Below are 15,771 nucleotides of genomic sequence, written 5' to 3'. Positions count from 1 at the left end.
TTGCAGGAGTTTCTCAGGATGGGGAAGGCCTGTTGGGAATTAAGACTTAGTACAGCTCTCAGCACAATAAAACTCTAATCTTGTGTGCAGAAGAGTTTCAGGATTAATTTTAATGACAACGTGCAAACAGCCTTTTTGTGAGGCTGCTCCATCCGATCCTTGGCTGCAGGAGCTTATCCCACACTTCCCCCTTGGGATGGGAGCTCAGCTCCTGCTCATCCCGACCTCCCATTGATTGATTCGGCAAATTAGGGAATTAATGCTCATCTTCCAGGGATTGCTTAAGTGCTTGTGAATGTGTTTATGATGGGAGGTGGAACTCTAGGAAGATTTATTAGGCCTGGCAGGCCGGGAGCGTGTTTGTTCCGTGATTAATGCGCTTAAAACGGCTCCCAATCAACAGCTTCCAAATATTGTCTCAGGATTTGCCAGGGGAAATCTGCAACTCCAACCCATCCAGGGAACGGTAGCAGCTTTTGTGCTACTGGATTTCAGCTGGTGATGGTTGTGTGGGCTGGGGAGAAGAGCTGGAAGAATCCTGGGTTGAAAAGAAAAAATGAATTATGGATAAAATTTGGGAGGGTGTGTGGGGGAAACAAAGGGATGAGCAGAACTGAGAATGCTGGGTTTAAAGTTCTCTCCTCTTCCAGAGGAGCTGGGCCCAAATGGGAAGAAAAAAATGCAACTAAGAAATTGTTTTAATTGCTTCTCTTTTATTTTCCATGGTTTTTGCTGCCTATAAAAATGGAGGGCAAGAGCTAAGACTAGAACTAAGAACTGGAACTAAGAACCAAGAGCTAGAACTAAGAATGCTGGGTTTAAAGTGGAAGTGCAACTTCTTGTGTTGCCCATTCTCTTGCAGAGAAACTGAGCTCAAATGAGAGAAGAATTGCTAAAAATCCTTCTAATCCCTTCTATTTTATTTTCCATATTTTTTTCTGTCTACAGAAATGGATGTCAAGAACTAAGAACTGGAACTAAGAACTAGGAGCTGGAACTAAGAATGCTGGATTTAAAGTGGAAGTTCAAGGAGGAAGGGTTCCCACTCCCAGGGCAGGGTTTGGTGGGATTTTGGGAAGGAATTCTTTATTCAGGGGTGAGGAGGCTCTGGAATAGAATTCCCAGAGAATTTGGGCCTCCCCTGGATCCCTGGAAGTGTCCAAGGCCAGGCTGGTGTCCCTGCCCATGGCAGGGGTGGAATGGGAGGGTCTTCCAACCAAAACCATTTCATTATTCCATGATTCTGTGATTTCTGAAGAACACATTCCCAAATATACAATTTTATCGAATCTGAGAAAGCAAAACAATCAATAAACCATATTTTTCTCCTGTTTTTTTTTTTTTATTGTGAGAAATAAAATTATTTCTTTTTCATCCATAATGTTATTCCCGAAAATTCAACCTTTGGAATGCAACCACTGAAAAATTTATTAAGACTTGGAGAGGAAGGGGCAGCCTAACAAACCATTTTATTGCTGTTATTTAGTTCCTAATTTAAGGTTTGGCTTGGAAAGAGTCACAAAAGTCCCCTCATAACTTTATGTCTCCAACCAAAATTAAACAGGATTGTTTAAATGGCTATAAAATATCCAGTTCTCATCCATTCCCTGGATTGTGCGAGGTTTAGCTCTCCTGAAATCCTTAGGAATTGTCCTAGCACTGCTCACCATGGAGATCTTGGTGGCAGGCTGGATGAGTGGAGGTTCCCAGCACGTGAAGCCAGGAGGATATTCCAGAACCAGGTACTGGAATTCCAAAGTGCCTGATGTGTTCTCCCTGTTTCAAGCTTTTCAAGGAACAAGCAAAAGTCAGGAATTCAGTTCAGCTGTTTGAATAAGAAGTGTGGTTATCCAAGGTCCTCCATGAATTCCTTTCCTATGGACCTCTGAAGAAAATTGAATTTGGGTGGGATGAGTGTGGGTCACCTCACTCATGTCACTCACTCAGGGAATGCCATCCAAGCAGCACTTCCAAGAAATCTGGGCTGAGCATATTCAGCAAAATATTCAGAATATTTTGCTTTGGTGCAAAACATAAATCCTGTGGAGATGATGTTGGTGGAAAAGGATGGAAATTTCCATGGTGTGAATTCCCAGTGGGAATCAGCCTGCGCAAACGTAGGGGTGGCACAAAAGGCAGGAATCAGGAGGTATCCAAGGTCACACTGATGCCTCAGGTTTGGCTTTTATATTTTCAGGTTCTGTGCTGCTTTAGTGCGGGGGTCTGAGCTTCACATCAGGGCATGGTGAGCTCTGTGCACAGAGCAGGGAGACAAAACAATTCCTGCTCCAGCTGGGCACCAAGGACAAATGAGCCAAATCTCAGCCCAGGAGCACAAACCCCGTGGGCTGGAGAGAGAAAAACAAGCAGGGTGGGAGTGCCTGGGCTAAAGCTGGGCTGGGACAATGAACTGCAAGGTGCAAATGGAGCAGAGCTGATCCCAGGGAGAGACCCCGGGAGCGCTCGTGCATTTTGGGGCCATTTTGGGTCATCTTGGGGGCAGCCCTGGCTGGGCTCTGGTGCTGCCCAAGGTGGATCCATGGAGGAGATCCTTTGGAATCAATCCCTGCTTTATTCTTTAGCTCTGTCCAGCCTCTGCTCTAGCTCACCCTTCCCAAGGCACCAGTTTCAGTGACAGAAGGCAGGAATCAGGAGTTATCTGAGGTCACACAATGGAGCAGGAGGAGAGGGAAGAGATGGGAATCCCAGGCTGAAATCCCAGCTGCTGCTGTACCCATTATCCTGGAATGATTTCCCTCCTGGTTTGGGATTAGAGATTAAAATAGTCCTGACTCTTCATCCTTCTCCTGAGTCGTCCCTTCCCCATCCATTCCTTCTTTGACCCTTTCTCCTTCTCCTTTGCCATCCATCCCCTTCCCCTTGGAGCCCCCTGAAAATTAATGGAAAACCAAGACTCCATGAAAGATTCTCCTGCAAGTGGATTTAATCCAGACTCTCCATGACCCCCCCAAAGTGCATTTTGGGGTGTAATTAGGAGTGATCCCCTCCACAGAGAGCTCATTTATTCGGGAATGAGCGTGGAAGCCGTGTTTGCTCAGGTTTTTTCCCTCACACCTGACGCTCCAGCATCAGGACAGAGCTGCAGTTTCCCTGAAAATAATGAAGTGAGATGTTCCATAAAGTCATTCCCAGCTGATGGACTCCATACTCCATAAATATCCAGGAGACTCCCAGAGGAAAGCAGCAGGTCACTCAGGCTTGCACCAGATTCCATCCAGCAGCCATGGGAGATCCCTCCTGGAAGGGGAGCAGTTTCCACCCAAGCTCTGCAGATGTTAAACTTTAGAAATGTATTTAATTTGTACTTTTTTAATTGCTACCAGGATCACACCTCCTGCTAAGTCCAGGCTGAGTTAATTGGTGCAGGGAAAAGGATGGGATGGAAAGTGTTAAGAAACACCTGTGAACTCACCAAAGCCGATTTTTCACGGAGGAGGTTGAAAGCAGAAATGCCAGCCGAGATTTTCTGGAAAATGGGACAGACTCAGGACAATTTGCCTCAGACTGGGAAAGGTCAGGGTTTCTGGCAGGCAGCAGAGCTGCTGCTCTGATTCAACTCAAACAGAGCCATTTCTTCCTCAGGCTCCCCGCTGACAAATTCAGAGCAGTTTGGATTGGGATGAGGGAAGTGTGTCAGGAAAAACAAGACCTAGACATCCACTTTTGAACTAAACCTGAACCCAGGCAGGACTTGGATCTGAACCTGATGAAAGCTCCATTCCTTTTTCTTCTTTTTTCCTTTCCTCCTTTCTTATTCTTTCCCTTTTTCTGAAAAAATGAAACCATCTCTTGGTCACAGATTTTCAAGATGTGGGAAAAAATCCCACAGAGGAGAGATGAGGCTTTGGGTACCTGCTTAAAATAATGGAATCTTATTTGTAAACTCACCCAGCTGAATTTGAACTATTTACTACTTTTGCCTCAAAGCCAGCAATGGTTTTAGCTCTCTTAATAGCAGGGGTTGCAACAGGCAGGAAGAAAGTGGAAAGAAATTAATTTTAATTAAACCAAGAGGCACTGCTGCACCTCAAGCTGTCACAATTTGCATGGGAGGAATTTTTCCTCCGTGTTTCCTCAGCGCTCCAGGATCCCCAGCAGTGAATTCCTGCTGAAGGCTGATGGTCTTTCTCCAGTCCCACCTCACTCACTGCTCCCTCCGTTTGTTTTTTCACGGAGAACAAATTAAAATCCAAGTGTCTGTGAAGGAACATTTTGGTTTAGAGGCCTGAGAATACCTGAAGGGTGACCTCAGGCTGGGTTTTCCGTGCTGCACTTGGCAGGAGAAAAAAATTCTAAGCTGAAATCACAATCCCTCTGTCCCATTCTTGCTATTGGCACCTGCAGAAAGGAGAATTTCCCCCAATTAATTACTTAAAAATCAGATTCAAGGCTCATCTTTCAGTGACATTTCCATCTAGAGGCCCAAAATTGTCTTAATCTGAAAGAAGTGGCAGCAGGAGCAGTGAAGCTTCTTGTGGCTGACACTGAGGATGTTTTATCATGGACATCCTTCTCCCTTTTCCACTCTGCATCCAGAGAAACCTGGAATTTCCTTTCAGCTCTGAAGCAAAGGGGAATTAAGATCTCTCTGGAACATAAACATAAATAAATATAAAACCCACACAGAAATCTGCAGATTTAACTTTGGTGGCACAGCTCAGCTCTGGCCCTGCGCTCACAGGACACGAGGGCACAGCATCATCCAAAGAGCACGAGGAGCCCAGGGGGAGGAAGAGCTGGAGAGGAAAACAAATAAAAACCCCAGGAAAGGACAAGATGTGATCTCCTGACACTCATTTGCTCTCGAACCACCCGGGAGTTCTCTCCAGAAGCAGATTGTGTTCCAGGCAAACAGCACCACAGCTGCTTCTTTTGGCTGCAGACGTCAGGGCTTGCCCTCGACAGCTAAAATTCATGAATATCATCCAAAACAAAGCTCTTAAAAATAGGAAAGCTGACCTTTGTGTCCTGTCTGACAGCTCTGAGGAGGGAGAAGCACATGGAAAAAGGGCTGAGGGATGGTTTCTAGACTAAGGGCTTATCAGCTCTTCCAGGCAGTGCTGAATATCCTAAATCTGGTCCTAAAGGGAAAGGTGTTTCCTTACAGGATAATTTGTCAAATTATTTATGCCCTTGGAATGGAGAAAAATCCTAATTTTCCTCATAAGACAGAGCTCCAGCTTCTGTGGGTGAACTACAACAGTGCCCTGCCCTGCTGCCTGGGATAAGGAGTTTTCCCCTTGTTTGGGGCATATTTCATCGTTTTTTAGGCTGCACCTCCAGGGAAAGCCCCATCCCCACAGCCCTGGAAGGGTTGGAAAGGGATTCACAAAATTCATGGAATGACCAGATTGGAAGAGACCTTCAAGACCATCCAGTCCAACCCAGCCCCAACACCTCAACTGAACCCTGGCACCCAGTGCCACATCCAGGCTTTGTTAAACACACCCAGGGATGGGGACTGCACCACCTCCCTGGGCAGCCATTCCAGAACTTTATCACTCTTTCTGGGAAAAACTTTTCCCTGCTATCCAACCTGTATTTCCCTTGGTGCAGCTGGAGGCTGGGTGCTCTGGTTGTGTCAGTGCTGCTGGAGACAGAGCCCAGCCCCAGCTGAGCACAGGCACCTTTCAGGAGCTGTGAGAGTGATGGGGGCACCCCTGAGTCTCCTTTTCTCCAGGCTGAGCACCCCCAGCTCCCTCAGGAGCTCCTCTCAGGGTTTGTGTTCCATGCATGGTTTGTTTTGCTTTGTTGAGATCAACTGGCTCCTGTGCAGGAGAAAATTCAAGAAGGTACAATCCTGCAGGAATTGCCCTGGAGCAGCAGGCCCAGACTTTGTGAAATGGGTCATGAGAGGAAATCCTTCCCAGGAACTCAAGGCTCTTCTCTTTGCAGAGCAGCTGTGGCTGTCCCTGGATCCCTGGGAGTGTCCAAGGCCAGGTTGGACAGGGCTTGGACAACCTGGGATAGTGGGAGGTGTCCCTGCCCATGGAATGGGATGACCCTTCCATCCCAAATCATTCTGGGGTTTCACAATGACACCAAGCAGTTCCTGCAACTCCCTTGCAAACCAGGGTTGGAATTTTAATCTGATGAGAAGAAAGGTTTAATTTGAGGGGTGGGGGAGTCTCTGGGATCCTTTCTTGCAGCAGAAGCTGCACCTTAGGAGGAGACATTTGCCATCTGAAGGGTGTTTGGATGGATCAGCTCATCCCCTCTTGGCAAAGCTCCATCCCAAACCACTGGAACCCCATCCCAAAATGTGGCCCCAGGCCACTTAACCCTTCCTTTTTCACTGTCAGGTGTGTCCTGCCTCACCCAAAAGGTGACCAGGGGCTTCTAACCAGGCCATCCCAAAACCTTCAGGAGTTTGTGATATGAAAATAAACCAGTGAGACACACATGAGAGTGCTATATCTGTAAACATATAAAATATATACGTATATAAAATTATATAAATATAATAAAAATATAAAATATATAAACATATACAAATATGTAAAATATATAGAACTATATCTTTATATATATAAAAATAAATATATATAAAATATATAAATAAATATTAAAAAATATATATATTTTTTTAATGTACATAGATTCCTGTATTTGCTCTGTTCCCTGTCTGGGCCCAGGCCTGTTTTGGAAAGGAGACAGCAGTGAACTTATTAAGAATCCCCACTCCTGTTAAAATACCTCTTTAGTACAACAAAACACACGATTGTTGAACTGGGAAAAGATATTCCATAAATCTCCCAAAGTCAAACACCATGCCGGGAATATGGAAAAATACATCTATATATTAACTGCTCTTTTAACAGCATTATTTGACCCTTAGAAAAAACAAACAGAGGAAAGAAAAACGTTACAAGCCCAGAAAAAAATTCTCTGCCTCTTATCAAAAGCACATTTGAAGAGAGGCCTCGGAGGCATCTATTGTTTAATGGGCTATGCTTGATTTATTGATGATTATGTAGCAAAAAAAAAATTCATGTAATCATTCCAAGGCCGTGAGAGGTGCAGGGCTTCAATTTATTAGAGCTTGCTAGTAGAAAATGCCTTTTTTTTTTTCCCCTCTATTTTTTTTTTTTCTTAATTCAAAGAGTTTTGTTTGCCCAGCAGCGTGGAACGGTTTGATGGGCAAATCCCTCGGAGCCGAGCCATTCCTCTCTCCTTTTCCAGGAGTAACTGGCCACACGAGGCTGCAGTTGGAGTTTACACAGCTGGAGGCTGGAGCACCGAGTTCACTGATTTTATTTTTGGCCTTTCTCAGCGATGGCAACAAGCCCCTGCCCCTCCGTGCCCCTCCCCGCACCCACCCACGGGGGTCTGCTCCCCATCCCACCCATGGAATTCATTCAACAAAAGTAGCAAACCTACTGAAATTTGAAATTTTATTTCTTTACCTTGTCAATTAAAAAAAAAAAGTTGTAGAAAAAAAGAGAAGTATTCTAAAAGTTTTGTTCTAATTCTTATTATCTTTTAGTTACTATTAATAAAATTTTTCTTTATACCATTTTAAAGATTTAAACCCACTTTACCTTTCTCCTAATCCTACCTCACAGCAACAAGTACACTTGTAATTAAGCAACATTAAATGCCACGGTTTGGAATCACCTCTTTTTGGGACAAGGGAGGGGAAAAGTATCTGAGGGAAAAGCAAAAAACCCCAAATTCAATAGTGAGGTCAAGGGAGGTGTCCCTGCCCGTGGGATGGGATGAACCTCAGGCTCCCTTCAACCCAAACCTTTCTAGGGTTCTGTGATTTTATGAGCTCATGGTTGTTTACCTTTGTCTTTGGCACCAAGTGAAATTGTGGTCCAGTTTCAGAAAGCCCAGCAATCCCACAGTGGTTTCTTTCGGGGTCCCCCATGGAAGGGAGGGAATGATGGATCTCACTCCATGTGCTCAGAAGGCTAATTTATTATTGCATGGTATTTTATTATATTAAAGAATACTATAATAAACTATAGTAAAGAATAGAGAAAGGATACAGACAGAAGGTTAAAAGACAATAATGAAAACTCCTGACTCCTTCCAGAGTCTGACACAGCCTGACCGTGATTGGTCATTGAGTCCAAACAATTCAGACGTTGGATAAACAATCTCCAAACCCATCCCAAAGCAGCAAAACACAGCAGAAGCAGGTGAGACAATTATTGGTTTCCTTTTTCTCTGAGGCTTCTCAGCCTCCCAGGAGAGAAACCCTGGGCAAGGGGATTTTCCCAGAAAATATGACAGTGACATCCCACTGTCACTTTTCCCATGAAAGCACGGATTAGGACCAGATGTTTTGGCTCTGCATCCCTTTGTTGAATTCCGGAGTCCCAATTTCTCCTTTCCCCTTTCAAACCCACTTAAAATGCAAGGAAATTCTTTGGCTTCATCAAGCAGAGCTGTTAATTACTTTTTGGGGTCCAAACCTGGCTGACACGGTAGAGGCACATGGAGAAGATCCCTTTTCCCATGGATTTTGTCACCTGGACAGACACCACAGGGAGAAAGAGAAGGGAAGTGACTCCAAGGGACACAACACCTCAGAGCAAGGGAAGAATCCCAAAAGTCCTGAAATTCCATTATAAAATCAGTCCTGGAATGGTTTGGGTGGGAAGGGACCTTCAGGATCATCCAATCCATGGAAAGGGATCTTCCACTATCCCAGGGTGCTCCAAACCCCATCCAGCCTGGCCTTGGACACTTCCAGGGATCCAGGGGCAGCCACAGCTTCTCTGGGAAACAGTCCCAAGAGGGATTAACTTTATAAAATAAAATTATAAAGAAAAGACAAGAAAAGACAAGAAAAGACAAAAAGAAAAGAGAAGAAAAGAGAAGAAAAGAGAAGAAAAGAGAAGAGAAGAAAAGAAAAGAAAAGAAAAGAAAAGAAAAGAAAAGAAAAGAAAAGAAAAGAAAAGAAAAGAAAAGAAAAGAAAAATGAAATAATAAAAAATAAAATAAAATAAAATAAAATAAAATAAAATAAAATAAAATAAAATAAAATAAAATAAAATAAAATAATAAAATAAAATAAAATAAAATAATAAAATAAAATAAAATAAAATGAAAATCATCACAGGCAGGGAGAGGTTCTGTTGCTGTCCAGCACTGGATGAGCTCCATCACAAATAAACAGGATTAATCCTTCATTCTGTGGGAATTCAGGCCATCTGCATCCTGGGAGATGTCATTTGCCTTGGGAGCCCCTAAATGGAAGTGAATCCAGGCAGTTCATCCCAAATCAATCCATCAGGGACTCTGGTGATGGTGCAGGACACAATTTCCCAGCTGGAAACATTTCACTTTTCCTGTGTTGAAGTTTTCAATGCAATGTCAAAATATCCCACAGAAAATGGGCCCTTTTTTTGTGGCGAAGATAATTTAGGTGAAAACTCCACTTGCCACTGAAAAATGACTTTGGCAGAGCTGTTTTTTCTGGCTTCTGTTCAGGATAATGTGGCTGCTCCTCCCAAACTTCCTCCAAAATCCCCCTTAAAAAGTCATTTTTTCTGGGATGACTATAAAAATTTTAAAAATAAATGTATTTATTGAACTGCTTTTGTGCATGGACCATTGTCTGCCTTATCTTAATAGCCTGGTTTCATGGATTCTTCATCCTGACACATCTTTTCCTTCTGGTTTTTCCAGCACACAATTAAATTCCCTGGATCTTGGCACCATCACTTGAGTTGTCTCCAGTGAGGTATTTCCCATGGGGTTATCAATGCTAAAATTGTTAAAATTAATAATTCTGATATCAATACAGCTGTTTTTGTGCTAATAATGATACTTTGAGCTGCTGCAGGCACAAATCTCTTTGTGAAGGCTGAGGAAGGCACTTCCAGGTGTGTTTTCCAAGTGGGAATCAGGAAGTTGGATTTTGATCTGACTTAATTTTCCTCTGAATCACTCTAAAATTGTGCTGAATTCTTGTGGTCTAACTCATACATTTTTAAAGGTAGGAGAATCCTGATTCTAAAATTCACCATGTGATCCCTAATGTAGATTTTGGGAGAAACTTCCAACGTGTTCTTCAGATCCTCCTTGAGGGGTTATTTCCGATTCTGAGCTGACTCCCAAAGGAATGATTCCCATCTCCATGTGCATCCTAAATCACCAGAGTTTGGGGGAAAAAAGAGAAAATTTAGAGCCTTTCAGAATAAAAGTGGGAAAAGGTGATACTTGAAAGTCAATCCTGCAAGAAATACTCTTTAGGCCTCTGGAAATTTCCTGTTGGATCTGGTTTTATGCTCCCTGCTGCCGTTCCCTCAGGAATACCCAAAAAGGAAATCTCACCTGAGGGCTGTGTAAAAGTGAAGCCAAGGTCTCCCCAGATCCTTGGTGGGCTGCAGGACACATCCCTGGTGCCCAGGTTATTTAAAAAATGGATATTTTGAGAGTTCATTTTCCAGTCTTGGTGGCGTCTGACCCCATCTGATCTCCCATGCCCATGGAAGGTCTTTCCCAATGGGACATTGCTCCTTGCTGGGCCCCTAAACAACAATCCCAGAGCCTGGAGCCCTGCCAAGTCCAACAATGGCCCTTCCTGGTGCTCTCCTGGAGCATTCCCAGAATTTCCAGGCCTTCAGGCAGGGTGTAGCATGGCAAACCTAAAGATCCTGGGATTGAAATGTCCAGCCCCACACATTCCCAAGTGACTCACAGGATTGGGAGCTTCCTATTTTGCCCAGAATGCTTTTTCCTGATGAGGTTTTATTGTCAGCATCAGGCGCTGGTTTTCCAAGGGTCAGGAAATAGTGAAAAGTCTGGGAGGAGTTTTATAGATTGGATAGATTTGTCCAATGGAGTTCTGGATGGAAATAAGTGGGATCCTTGGAAGTCAAATTCTGCCTCACTGGTGCTTGTTTTATAACAAGAATTCCTTCAGCGTCCAAGGAAAAGATGATCCCAGTGGAGATCATTGAATCCCAGAACTCCAGAATGGTTTGGGTTGGAAGGAACCTTAAACATCACCTGCTCTAATCCCCTTGGACACCTCCCACTATCCCAGATTTCTCCAAGCCCCATCCAGCCTGGCCTTGGGCACTTCCAGGGATCCAGGGGCAGCCACAGCTTCTCTAGGAATTCAATTCCAGGCCCTCTCCACCCTCACAGCAATGAATTTCTTCCTAATATCCCACCTGAAATTCCAACAGGGAATTTCTAAGTGTCAGCTGCTACATTTGAAGAGCTGCTGTCCCCAAGACCTCGAGGTTTGTCACCTGGAAATCAAAATATCTGGGAGGTCCAGAGGGTATTGGAGGAAAAGTTGATGGATTTTCAGTGTCAGGCTTTGTCAGGAGGAAATGTTGGATTCCTGAGGTGTTTTCCTGCCGCTGGATTTGCTACTTGGAATCTGTTCCAGCAGGATCACCTCAGATCCTCACCCCAGAGGAAAGAAATCCACAGACATTGGACAACACCTGCAGAAAGCCTTAAAAAGTTTTCTTTGGTGCTTTGACTCCCAGAAACTGCAAGTTTTTCTTATTTTCCTTATTTTTGCTGGAGAATCATGGAACGAGTCCCTCCTCTGGATGTATTCCACCCCATGGAGAATGGGACCTGATATCCCTCTGTGCCCTCCTGGAAATAAGTGAGCAACACACAGCTGGGTCTGGCTGGAGCACTTCCCTTCCTCCTGCTTATCTCCACTCCCAGCAAATCCAGAGGATTCCCAAGACTTGTCTGGGAAAACCCCCAGGAATTCTGGTTTTCACAGTGACCAGGAGATGTGATTTCAATTTTTAATTCAGGTTGCATTTGTCAGGTAGAACCATCCAGGGCATGGTCATGTCAGGATGTTGTGGAAAAGGTGCTGCAAAAATAGCCAGGAAGGGAAATCAGGATAATCTCTGAATTTTCAGGAGAGTAAGGAAACCTGACAAGACAAGAAATGGGGGAAAAACTCATGGAAAGGGAAAAGGTGGATCAAAGGACCCCAGTGACACTAATTTAATCTGGGAGAAGATATCTGGGAGCTGCCACAGCAGAGGGAAAGTGTTGGGCTCTGGAAAAAGGAAAGATTCAACAAAGCAAATGGATTCCTGATGGATAGCACTGGAATATTCACCTAAATCCCTTTGGATAACAACTCCCATCTTCTCTCCAGGCCTGCTGGAATCTGTAGGTGTCCACCTAAATCAGCTTTGATGGGAAGCACTTCCATGGGTGAGGGGCAGATATTCCCTCCAAATATTCCATCCTTTTCTTTCCCAGTTACCTGCAGAAGTCTGACCTTTCACCTAGGAATTCCTTTCATTCCCAAAACTATTTAGGATCTTGTTTTTCACCTGATTCTTCTGCCTTAATTTTTTTTTCCTTTGCTGTAGTCAGAGCCTTCCTTTCCCATCAAAAGGCTCTTCTGTGACAGAAACTCCCTCCTCCCACCATCTCCAGCTCCATTTTCCCTGGACAGCTCTGTTCTGTGGGAATGTCAAGGACAGAGATATTAAAATAATCCCACTAATAAAGAACCCTGTCAAACCCAGAGCTCAAATCCTGCTGTGGTTCAGGGTGGGTTTGCTTTAAATCAAATTTCCCAGGCTGCTGAGCCTCAAATGGTGCTAATAAATGAGATGTGATGTCCCACCCTGCCTGATTTTCCCAGTTCTAATGGAAGAACCAGGATTCAATCCATCTAGTAAATGGAAAGTCTGGGAAAAGCCTCTCTTGCTGTGAGCATGGAAGAGAAGGAGTAAACACCCTGGGGATTTGCTCTGATGGAATTTAGGAGAAGGTTTAATCTTTGAACATTTTAGGTGGTGCCACCTTCTCTTTCCTTTCAGACAACACTGACAAAACTGGATTTCCCTGGATCATTTTTCCATGTGCTGGGAGAGAAATAGAGGTTTTCTGTTTTGTACCTATTTTTAAAAAGGTGATTTTTGTGTTTATTTTCAGTGCCTCTTGCACAGCTTTGGGAAATGAAAGTGAGCTCCAGCTGTCTTTTAATAATAAATCAACAAAAAACTCTTAAATTCTGATTTTAGCTCCTGTCCTCTAATTCTCCAGATATTTCCAAGCAAGGAAAACTCTCAATTCCTGTTGTCTTGGCACTGCCAAGGTCCCTCCTAATTGATGTCCCCAAGTGTCACATCCACTTTTAAATCCCTCCAAGGATGGGGACTCCACCACTGCCCTGGGCAGGACAATCCTTTCCAGGAATAAGGAATAAAAATATTCCATGGAATTTAGAGGCATTGGATCTTCTGGTTTTTGTTCTCTTGCTGGAGAATTGACCACAGAGTAAATTCTGCCTGCACATCTCCTTCTCCTGACCAATATGGTTCCCATTATCACACTGGGATTTGCAAATCCTCTTTTTATTTTACTATTAAATGATTATGCATCAAATATTTTTTACACCATGAGGGTTGACAGCTTTTAACCTCAGGAATGGAATTCCTTTTTTTTTTCTCCCCTCCATTTCATGATCCTTCTTTATTTCTTTTTCAGTGCACAGAACTCTTTCATAGCCCAGGGAACTCTTTTATTTCAGCTTTAAAACTTTTATCTCACAGGTCAGAGAAAAAGATAAAGCAAAGAAAAGACAGGAATGGACAGAAAATCCAGGAGAAGGAATGAAAAAGGAAGGTTCAAGTTTTAAGGCCAAGAATTTCCAGGCCATGTTCATGTTGATGGATGCTCTTTGTGGATCTGGAAAATATCTTCGTGTGGCATATCCTAAAATTGTTATTGGAGGAAAATTGCAGAAATCATTAAAAATGCAATTTAAACTTTTTTTCCTTTGATACTTTTAGATTAATTTGGGGAAGGGGAAATGGGAGGGGAGGGGAGGGGAGGGGAGGGGAGGGGAGGGGAGGGGAGGGGAGGGGAGGGGAGGGGAGGGGAGGGGAGGGAAGGGAAGGGAAGGGAAGGGAAGGGAAGGGAAGGGAAGGGAAGGGAAGGGAAGGGAAGGGAAGGGAAGGGAAGGGAAGGGAAGGGAAGGGAAGGGAAGGGAAGGGAAGGGAAGGGAAGGGAAGGGAAGGGAAGGGAAGGGAAGGGAAGGGAAGGGAAGGGAAGGGAAGGGAAGGGAAGGGAAGGGAAGGGAAGGGAAGGGAAGGGAAGGGAAGGGAAGGGAAGGTTTCGGGAAGGGAAGGGAAGGGAAGGGAAGGTTTCGGGAAGGGAAGGGAAGGGAAGGGAAGGGAAGGGAAGGTTTCGGGAAGGGAAGGGAAGGGAAGGGAAGGGAAGGGAAGGGAAGGGAAGGGAAGGGAAGGGAAGGGAAGGGAAGGGAAGGGAAGGGAAGGGAAGGGAAGGGAAGGGAAGGGAAGGGAAGGGAAGGGAAGGGAAGGGAAGGGAAGGGAAGGGAAGGGAAGGGAAGGGAAGGGAAGGGAAGGGAAGGGAAGGGAAGGGAAGGGAAGGGAAGGGAAGGGAAGGGAAGGGAAGGGAAGGTTTCGGGAAGGGAAGGGAAGGTTTCGGGAAGGGAAGGGAAGGGAAGGGAAGGTTTCGGGAAGGGAAGGGAAGGTTTCGGGAAGGGAAGGGAAGGTTTCGGGAAGGGAAGGGAAGGGAAGGGAAGGGAAGGGAAGGGAAGGGAAGGGAAGGGAAGGGAAGGGAAGGGAAGGGAAGGGAAGGGAAGGGAAGGGAAGGGAAGGGAAGGGAAGGGAAGGGAAGGGAAGGGAAGGGAAGGGAAGGGAAGGGAAGGGAAGGGAAGGGAAGGGAAGGGAAGGGAAGGGAAGGGAAGGGAAGGGAAGGGAAGGGAAGGGAAGGGAAGGGAAGGGAAGGGAAGGGAAGGGAAGGGAAGGGAAGGGAAGGGAAGGGAAGGGAAGGGAAGGGAAGGGAAGGGAAGGGAAATATAGTTCATAAATAAAATCCATGGATTCTTGTCAGGAGGGAGCATTTTGTTCCCCCAGCCCGACCTGCCCCATAACAGGATGGATACACCCGATGAGGTCTAGGAAGGGCCTCAAGTTAGGGGTAAATGAGCAGATCCTTCACTGACAAAGCCCAGCCTAAGGAGCACAGGACTCATTTGCCCTCCCTCGCACTCCTGATTTATTTGTGGGTGATTAATTTTGTGTCCTGTCCACCCTGGGTATTGTATGACTGCTCTTTCCTAAGATTCCAGAGGTTTCTTTCTCTGGAAAAACTGACTCTGCCTTCAGTGTCTCGCTCCTGAAAATAAATCACAAAGCCCAGATATAAAATGGGAGGGGGAGGTGTTAAAGTTTACCTTGAGTTTGACAGGGAGGGTGTGTGGGAGTGAGGTGAAAAACGAGTTTAATTGATTCTAAATCTGGATTTATTGCTCCTAAAACAAGCCAATAGATCAATCAAAATGAAATAATTTGATTCCTACACCACAAATCTCAGGTGGCTCCGAGTGACACCGGTGCTGGTGAGGATGATGAATAAAACCTCACATAATTCCCATCTCTTCAGTGCTCTTGGCAGGAATTCGTCAGTCTGGAGCTCGAGCTCCAGGAGGAACCATTAGGATCGTGTGCTCTGACCTGTTCCATAACACATGCCAGGGAATTTCATGCAGGAATTCCTGCTTCAGGACAGGAATTTCTGCAGCAAATCCCAGAGATTGATTGTGGTGCTGATTTAAACCCATCCAGTCATGGAGGAGGCTGTGGATTCAGCTCAGGTGCAGTTTGGACAGCCTGGCCTTTATTTTTAGACTGGTTCAATATGTAATCATTGGAAAAGCTGGATTATAAATCTGGAATTACTCTTGACATCTGACTAAAAAATAAGACAGGCTTAGGAGCTGGAAGAAAGATTTACAATGATTTCAGGTATGAATGACCAAAG

The sequence above is a fragment of the Haemorhous mexicanus genome, chromosome 1 (assembly GCF_027477595.1).
Source record: "Haemorhous mexicanus isolate bHaeMex1 chromosome 1, bHaeMex1.pri, whole genome shotgun sequence".
Lineage (NCBI taxonomy): Eukaryota > Metazoa > Chordata > Aves > Passeriformes > Fringillidae > Haemorhous > Haemorhous mexicanus.
The sequence above is the reverse complement of the archived record's forward strand: the minus strand, read 5'-3'. Positions refer to the sequence as shown.